Here is a 9,784-nt window from a genome sequence, read left to right on the forward strand (position 1 = left end):
CGCGTCTCCGTCCTAATACTAGTCAAAAGTCTATGCCGACACATGGCATACAAAAGCATCAGAACAATCTATGTTTCTGGAATATTTAAATATCATCCTATTAGATATATATATAAACCGGTCTAAGAAGATCGGGTACAAGATCCCTGGGTCGGGGCATGGCTGTCTTCCTCTGGATCCTCTTCCGGATCTTTCTCTGGGTCCTCATCTGTTTCTCCGCCAGATGGGTGCGACTCACCCCCTCCTTCACCTGCTGCCTGGCCAATGATGGCTGAGCGAATCATCTTCAAGGTGACTCGAAGAGTTGGGCGGTCGTCCATGGCCGGGGCTTTTCCCCTATTGAGGAAATCCATGGTATCGGCTAAGACTCTGTCAACGTCGGCCATAGCGGCTGCTATCTCTGCCTTGCTCAACTGCCTCGATGATAATGGTGGCTCACAGACTAATGGCACTGAACCCGTGCCAGGTGGAAAATCTCTGTAGGCTTGAGGCCTAGAGGGGCCTGCCTCAGCGTCGTGCCTCCTGGGTTGCCTTAAGATAGGGGCTGCTGGTGGAGTCGGCTCCGGAAGTGGGTCCAGTAGTTCGTCGGGCGAAGGTACTCCGACTCGAGCAAGGTCTCCCGGACGTATATACGGCCCTCGAGGAGCATTTCCCCAACGAGTGAATTGTGCCTGGATCTCAGCAGTAAATCCAGAGAAGTCATAATGCAAGTCATAGGACCTGCCAGAACGAGTGATGTAGTGAGCGGAAATCATCCTCGCCCATCCCTGCCATTCTGATGGCAGCAAATCCATTAGCCGCTCCATTCCGTCATAGTCCGATATCCCATGGTCTCTTGCAGCGACCCAGTGTCGATGGAAGCCGGCCAAGAATTGGCCTAAGTCATCACCGTGGCATCGGCGATAAGTAAAATATGAGTTCCTGATAGCATCCGGACTAGCATCTCGACGCAACGGCCGTCGTCTGGTAAAGCGCATCCTTGCCATCTATACATGAAGGTCGCATAATCAAACTCACGAATATCAAAATAGGTGGCAAAAACAGTAAGGTTCAAACATATCTACAACAGTAAGGTAATAATTCTACTTGAGGTCTCGAAATTCAAACCACGGTATTATAATCATAATAGCCTAACACTAGACTCGAATATAATTCGTGAAGTCTTAAATATGCTGCAACTAGTACTAACTAGGTTTTTGAAAAGAGATAACTCCGCTATGTTGCAGTTTCCAAACTATGTAGGGTATTCTTATTACTATGAAAAGTGTTCCCACTATACTCTGATTAAGGCAATAGTTGATTCGGTATCCGCCTCGCGTGAATAATCCGAACGAAGATCTATGCCCGTGTCACTATCTCGTGTGTGACACTTTTCTTTACTCCCCATTGTATTTTGTTTGTTGATTTCTCGTCTGGTTCACTAACTTTGTAACTTACTCATCGCCTCAATTTACAGAGAAAAGCAAAAATGTTCTTGCTAAATTCCTTCTATTGTTGTGTTCATAACAGTGATCATGCATCCTTAGCGCATCTAAGTTCATTGAGTAACATCTCCATAAAAAGGCATAAGTAAAATCAACATTTGCATCAAGGCGAAATATAAACTTCAACATTCGAAACTTTCTGTTGCATTCCTTTCTGTTGAGCATAGCGATGTGATGAAGTGCTGAGCTTTTGCCGACTGACTCTTTCATACTAGTGATCATACTAGAAAAATTTATTAACTCTAGGGTTCAGAGCAAATGAACTGCTCTGATACCACTCTGTCACGACCAGACCTAATTAAGGATAATTAAGCCGGGGAAACCGTGACTAATGAAGGGAGATTAGAAGCGGGGTAGAAAGGGAATAATCAAACAAGAAATGATCGCATTTCATCATTATTAACAACATGGATATTTATAATATAACGAAGTGTTAGTCGTATAGATTCAAATAACTAATAAGTTCGGATAACTCCGACTTATCCAAAATAGTATACAACTTCTGAGTATGCAGCGGAATAAGGTTCTGATTACATGTATGAAGACATGTAACCCTAGAGTTCATTAATACATAATAAGACAAAAGAATCCCGCTTGTCACTTCATCAACATCAGCCGCTGCTCAACCTGCACATTTAGAAATATATGCAGGGCTTGAGTACAAAAGTACTCAGTGGCACGTATGCCTAAGTATAAAAATACATGCTTCAAAACTGTAAATTGTCATGCCATAATAAACAGTACAGCAAGGGAGTTTTTCGCTAAAAGGCCCAAGCTTACTAAATTCATTTGTGATTCTTAAAGTTCGACTGCAGTCTAAGTTCTCTTGTAATCTATCATATCTGGAACTTTGTGCCGGAGAGGTGGCCACCTCTCACGGTCACTTGACCGGCCAACCCGCTAGATGACTCACGGTCACTGGTGTACACTAGCCCTGGCAGGATAGCTATCAACTGCTCAATACCCGAATTCGATTACATGATAAAAGCCACATCAGATAGATATCATACTGAAATTGAAACATTTTATGGCAAGACAATATTTGAAATAACTTCAATTAATTTAGTCATGAAATAACTTGCTTGAACGTAACATTTAAACTCATTTGATATATATGAAAGTAATGCCCACCTGATAGCAAAGCTTTGTTACAGATTAGTGACTCCTTGACGAGCTCTTATTCTTGCGCTCGACCTTTAATCCGAGAAAATAACGTAAGACTTTAAATCGAGGAAAAATTCTCAATTAAATGAGAATGCGTAATTAACTATGCATGAACCTCATATGCATGAACTATTATTCTGAGTTAATAATCAGGGAATTTCTATTGTTAATCCTGGCTATCGGATTTAAAACAAAAGCTAAGTCTCGTCTCATGAAGCCGGATAATTAACAAAAATTAATCCGTTCTCTTCTGGGTATTCTAATCCGTCAATTAAATAAACCCCGCTCCTCGTAGTCAATAGAAAATAAATAAATACTTCAGCTTATTCGATTTATAACCTCATCATTAATCGGGCTTAATAAATGGAAGAAAGTATTGTTGCAAGTTTAAATAATTAAAAGGCTCAACATAAGGCAGCCTAATAATTAATTAAGTAGAAGTGAACTTGAATAATTAACATGAGAGGCCCAATTGAAATAATTCATCGGCTCAAGTAATTAAATAAATCTTGGCCCAATAAATAAATAATTTGATTAGCTGGGCTCAATTAAATAAATCAAACGAGGCCCAACGAAGATAATATAACAGTCCAATTAAAATAAAATAGATGGGCTTCAATTTAAATAAATTCGTCCCAATGAAATAATATAACAAAAGCCCATATGAGTAAAAAAAAAAAATAAGGCCCAACTGAAATGATACAGCAGCCCAAATATGTGAATAATCAAAGGCCCATATAAATAATTTCAGAGGCCCAATCAGTAATTAAAATCGGCCCTTATAATTAAAATCAGAGGCCCAATTCATAATTAAAATCGGCCCATATAATTAAAATCAGAGGCCCAATTTATAATTAAAATCGGCCCATATAATTAAAATCAGAGGCCCAATTCATAATTAAAATCGGCCCATATAATTAAAATCAGAGGCCCAATTTATAATTAAAATCGGCCCATATAATTAAAATCAGAGGCCCAATTCATAATTAAAATTGGCCCAATCTTACAATTAAAAGAGAAAGGCCCAATTACAATAATTACAACAAGGCCCATAAATAAACAAATAATGAAGCCCAAAGAAAATAAAATAAAGGCCCAAATTTTCGGCCCAACTCAATTAAATGAGAGCCCATCCTCACACACACTCTCGGTTCTCTCTTTTACCTTACAAATCACGCACACACACAAAAGAACGCACACCTCTCTCTCTCTCACTCAAAACAGTCGAGCTCTCTCTCTCTATTTCTCCCTCTCGCTCCGCCTCCAACCGGCCTCAGCCGAGGCGCCTGCCGCTGCAGCTCCTCGTCAACGTCAATCCCTCAACGTCCTTCTTATCCTCTCCAAAACAGATCTGTCACTCTCAATCTCGTCGTTGCTGCTGCGTTCCTCCAGTGAGCAGATAAAAGTTCGACGCCTCTGTCGATTCCCCGAGCCCCGACGCCGCTGCTGCTACTGGAATCCGGCGAGCCAGCCTGCTCACGGTTGCCTATTGCTGCGTCGTCGGCTGCTTTCGAGATTTCCGCCGCCTCTAACTACAGCTACTGTTTCGCCGGGTCGCGGCCTGGAATTCTATCGCCGGACGTAGCCGCTTGGGAGCGCCGCCGCCAGCCGCTGCTGTTAACAGCAAGAGTCCAGCAGCCTCCTTTCCCGGAGCCGCCGTCGCCATGATTCGCAGAGCTCCGACAGTCCCGATTCAGACGTCAATGAAAGCCCCGTCGTCGCGTCGTCTTCCGATTCAGAGCAGGGCAGTCGGCCCTATTCCTTAAGCTAAGTTCTCTAGTCATTCTTCTTTTACTACACAAATAAAATGTTGTTGCGGTTCTCTTTGCTACTGATTAAGCAAATTCTCGTATTCTGTTTAATCTTCTAGTTGCTAAGGTGAATGATTCTCAAGCTTATTGTTCTATAGTGCAGTAGGATGAAAAGCATAAGTCTTTTTATTGCTATACATATCATGCCCATTTGATACAGTGGTGAAACGTGATTATGCCTCTGATATGAATGCGAACTGAATGGTTATTTGAGATAGCAAAATACCTCGCTTGTATTCAATTGATTGGTTGTTGCTGGAGTGTAGTGAAGGGTGAAATAACTGAAATGGATTGAAGTTGCCATTGTTTAACGAATGAAGGAGACTTGAACTGAAAATAGCAAAGTTAAGGACAAAGCTTACCTTGCAATTGTTTGGTTTGATTGATGTATTGTTCGTTGTAGTTGATTAGTTCCACTGAGGAATTAACTGAAATAAATGATGGTTCATTGTATAATGCAGGTGAATTTAGTCGAGGGAGAATGAAAGTATTGAGCCAAACCTTACCTTGAGAGCTTTGGCAGAAACAAACTGGGTTGTTCTTAAATTTTGTTTTCTCGGTGAAACAAGATGAGAGTGAAAGTTTGCATTTGTTAGGGGATGATACTAATAGGAAAATATATATTGCTGCATAATTGAGTGATGAGTGGTGGGAAAAATGATGAGTGATGGGGGAAAGTGGTTGGGAAAGAGTGAATGGTCGGGGTGAAAAATGAGTGGTGGGGAAAAGTGGTGGTCAAAGATTGATGGAAAGAAAAAGAAAAAAAATAGAGAAGAATTAATGATGTATTTTCTATGTCTCGGTGATTCCGTAACTGAAATAAAATACTGGCTTCGATTCTGCTTGATACTGTATTTACATAAATCTCGATTTTGACATGTGATATCTCGCTAAAATCGATAAGTTATAAAATGAATCAAAATTAAATCCGTAGATTTAATTCGTTCGTTGTTCTAATATATAAATTAAATCCGCAGATTTAATTAACTCACGAGTCTGAAATAATCCACAACTTGAGTAAGAATAAAATCTAATTCCATCTCGCTTAAATAAATAACGTGACTTTGCTAAGTCAGTTATAACTCTGAAATAATATCATTGACTGCTTTAACAATATAAATTCAGGATCATAAGCTGAATTCATATCAGAATAATATCCGTTTTCATTCACTGATGAACAAAAATACACACTCATTACTGGATTTAAAATATATAAAAGAGCGGGTCACTACATACTACCCCTCTTAACAAAAATTTCGTCCCGAAATTTGCATATTTCTTCTAAAACATTTCGGGATATTTCTCCTTCATTTTGTCTTCAAGCTCCCACGTGGCTTCTTCTTGTCCGTGGTGTCTCCATAAGACTTTCACTGATGTGATTGCCTTATTCCTGAGTTGTTGTACTTTTCGATCTAGAATGACCTCTGGTCTCTCTTCATAGCTCAAGTCTGGGCAAAGGATCATCTCTTCTTGGTGGATTATGTGCTTTGGATCGAAAACGTATTTTCTGAGTTGTGATACGTGGAAAACATTGTGAACGTTTCCAAAACTTGGCGGTAATGCCAACCTATAGGCTACTGGGCCTATTCTTTCCAAAATCTCATAAGGTCCTACGAATCGGGGCCTAAGTTTTCCCTTGACACCAAACCTAGTTATCCCCTTGGTAGGAGATACCTTTAGGAAGACCTTGTCTCCTATTTCAAAACATAACTCAGTTTGACGTGCATCAGCGTAAGACCGGGATGCGGAGTCAGGAGGCGGAATACTCATGCTCAGAGACACAGTCAGGATGAGCTGGTTTGCTCGTGGGACTGTTGGGTGAGGTGGAGTATCGGGGGCCTAGGACTCGTGCAGGGGTTATGAGTGGACAAGATAGGGATCCCGTAAATTCTCTTGGAGAGAATGGCACCAGAGCTGTTCATGTGTCTAAGTTTGTTCGCTGCATGGATCTTATCAAGCTGGTGACCAAGGCTTGATGCCTTGGTGGTGTTTGAGTATCCTGTTGAAGGGGCAGGGCTGTTATTGGAGTAACAAAGTTGTTGCTGTTTACTGTTAGCAGCGCTGTTCACTGTTGACAGCGCTGTTCTTCAGCACTGTTACTCCAATGGATGTCTGACCACAGCACTGTCTGCTGTAAAGTTCATATAAACAGTGATACGTTGTTGGTAGCTAAGGATGTGGAGGCTGTGTTAGCTGCTGTGAATCTGGGCGCTGCCACCACCATGGCTGCAGCAGTGACTGCTGAGCCGAGTAGCGTGGTGTTAGGCTCGGTGGTGCTATTCACGACGATGCAGAGTGCTGTGAGTAGGAACGTGGTTGAAGGTTTGGCCGTGTCAACATTCAGAATGGCTTAAGTTCATTAAGTTGTGATGAGATTTAAGATTGGAGTTCATGGAATCACCTGGAGTTTGCAAATTGATGGTTTTGCAGACAAGGTGGAGATTGTTGGAGAGTGTGTCTACAAAACTCAACAATTTAAGGACTTATATGCAAATAAGGATAAGTGAACGGATGTCAATGCTATTCTTTATTAGTCTATAAAGAGTAGTTAGTATTATCTCAATAAAAAATGGTTGAATTATAGAATATTGAGAGAGAGAGAGAGAGAGCGAGCGGCGACACCATTGCTATGAGCTTGAAGCTCTAATTTGTATCTGTATTTTCTCAATTTCTTGATAGTGAATGATCTATAGATCCCCTCCGTGGATGTAGGCACATTGCCGAACCACGTAAAAGTCTTGCGTTCTTCTTCTCTATTCATTTTCCTTTGTTTTTATTTTCTTCGATCTATTGTGAGCGCCGATCACTTACTCAACAATGCTAAACATAAAATCTATCCCCATTAGCATGTCATACAATAACTACATAAGTAAAGGTAGCAAGTGACAGAATTGATAAGCTTTATGTATATTAATCACCTCATCTGATTATGCTAGTCAATAAAACCCACTAAAAGATGCACAACTGTACAACACTTCTGTCACAAGATTCAGAACTACTTATTCTGTATATACCAATACCTATGGTGTTATAGGTCTGGGCACAAGAACATCATCACCACATTAATGAGTGAGCATCAATCAATCGACAAAAAACTGGAAATAAACAAATAAACTAACATATGATTGACAAAGAAATTAATAAATGATTGAAAATGAGTACAATGAGAATCTAGACCAACTAATTTACAAAATGTACCATCTCAAAGGTGCAGAATCTCATAAAATAATTTACAGCGAATTTGTTAGTTGTTTTATCCATGTAGAAATACCATGATAAGTCAACAGTGATTTCTACTCTCACCACATATAAGATCACAATTTTTTACTGGCAAAGGATTGATAACATCAGTTATTAAAATACTATAAATAAGCAGCTACCACAAACGGACCTTTAAGGCAGAACGCATAAGCTCGTCAACATAATCAATAGTAGCACATTTTACAAAGTCAAATGAAATATTATCAACCACTAATATAACTCCATCCTGTTCAAAGATCCTGGACCAACAAAGCATCAAAATTTTCTTTTGTTGTGAGTAGTGATGTATTCAAGTAACGAAATGATACAACACAAAAGGCCCCCACAAATTACTACAGATTGTTAAGTTAACATTCAGATAAGTTACCAACTCCATATCACAAATCATATTCCTCAGAATCCTTTGGGCCGACTCAACAAATAAAAATATAGCTCAGAAAGATGGAACTGGAAATAGAAATAGAATCATACCGTCAGCAGATGGTTGAGAGGCACTTTGAATTCCTCGATGGCGAATTTCGGAACTAAAATATAGAGAAAGAAAAGGAATTAAACCACTAACAATTCAATAAAGCTACTTGTTTCTTCATATTTCATTACTTTTTTTTTTCAAATAACCAACAATTGTTCACCATACAATGAACAAAGAAATATTTTTATGAACCATACCATCGAATTACTTATTGAAACTTCATTCTATCTAATATACGGAATTTTCATTTCCTCTACTGATACTATTTTCACTATTTGTTTCTCCATTTTAATATTGAAACTGAAAACTGTGATTTATGACCTTCAATCCATTACAGCACGCTGAATATATTATCTCTATTTAATATCAACAGTGAAAACTTCAATGCATGACTTTCAAAGCCAATTAATCATTCGAACTAATGATTTTATAGCTTATAAAGTTTCCATTGTTATCGATCAGTAAATCTTTCCAAAATTTGATATTTCTAATTGAGCACTAATCATAGTAAAATCAAATGTAATATTTCCTAACATAATAACTTTCCATTGTTAAACTTAATCCCTAAAAATTGATTGATCATTGAGGGAAAGGTAAATCTTTCCGAAATTCAGCGCTACTCATAATCAAGTGTAATCTTTCTTAATAGAATACTTACCATGGAGAATACCGGCGGCGAATCAACGAAAGTGCAACGAAATTGCGGTTGGGCAGCCTGGGGCTTGGAACGGGCCATCGGCGACGGGGGTGGGGATCGATTTGGGGACGAAATTAGGGCGTGGGTAGCCGAGCTTCGCCGTCAGCTGTCTCCGATGGCTAGACTTCGGGTGATGAATGAGCCCATCCATGAAGACAAGGTCGTTTGGGGCGGCAGTTGAGAGAAGGAGCTGGCGGTGGGAGAGAGACCGATGAGTAGGGTTTCAGGTTTAAAGATTTGAAAAATAACACGAAAGTGTGTACAGAAAGGGGCGGCGGCACTGACTTGGGGCCGGACTACGGAAAATTGAAGCGAGGGAGGTCGAGTCTGGTGTTAAAATGGGGAAAGAATAAGCGGGCGGGGTGGGACGGCGAGGCAGATCGCGGCGGTGGGAGGAGCGGGGCGCGGTGGGGGAGGGGAGAATCGGATGTGAGAGACGGGAGAAAGGGAATTGGGGTAGAGAAATGTTAGATTTGTGTTTTTAAAATAATATACTTATGTGGAATTATATTGCCACGTCAGCAATACAGAATTGAGGTAGAAGCTCTAGAATTGCAGGGATTTTAAACCTTGATTTCTTAGATATGCCACATAGGACCTAGAATTAAGGAGAAGCGAGGAATCGCTAATCGTATTATATAATTGATTATAAAACAAAATTATGCATGACTAATTGCAAGAAAATATTTAAACTGAACCATGCATTTATGTAAACTAAACCATGCAAATTGATGTTAATGAACTATGCATTTCGTGTCAATGAACCCTGCAACAACAAAATAGAACAATGTATGACTAATTACAAAAACCATTCATATAATAAAACAGAACATTGCATATAGCACAACAGAATATTGTATATTATAAAACAGAACCATGCACAACTAATTGTAAG

At 39.7% G+C, this 9,784-nt stretch overlaps 1 long non-coding RNA gene across 1 annotated transcript; it reads right to left on the bottom strand.

Annotated features, from left to right (window-relative positions):
* Window positions 1-7,561: 7,561 nt before the first annotated feature.
* On the bottom strand, window positions 7,562-9,437 carry LOC131024533 (uncharacterized). The gene is made up of 2 exons (XR_009101896.1): window positions 8,851-9,437; window positions 7,562-8,244 (listed from the first exon to the last, which is right to left on the bottom strand). It is a non-coding gene; the product is annotated as an uncharacterized LOC131024533 (long non-coding RNA).
* Between the last annotated feature and the right edge of the window lie 347 nt (window positions 9,438-9,784).

The sequence above is a fragment of the Salvia miltiorrhiza genome, chromosome 5 (assembly GCF_028751815.1).
Source record: "Salvia miltiorrhiza cultivar Shanhuang (shh) chromosome 5, IMPLAD_Smil_shh, whole genome shotgun sequence".
Lineage (NCBI taxonomy): Eukaryota > Viridiplantae > Streptophyta > Magnoliopsida > Lamiales > Lamiaceae > Salvia > Salvia miltiorrhiza.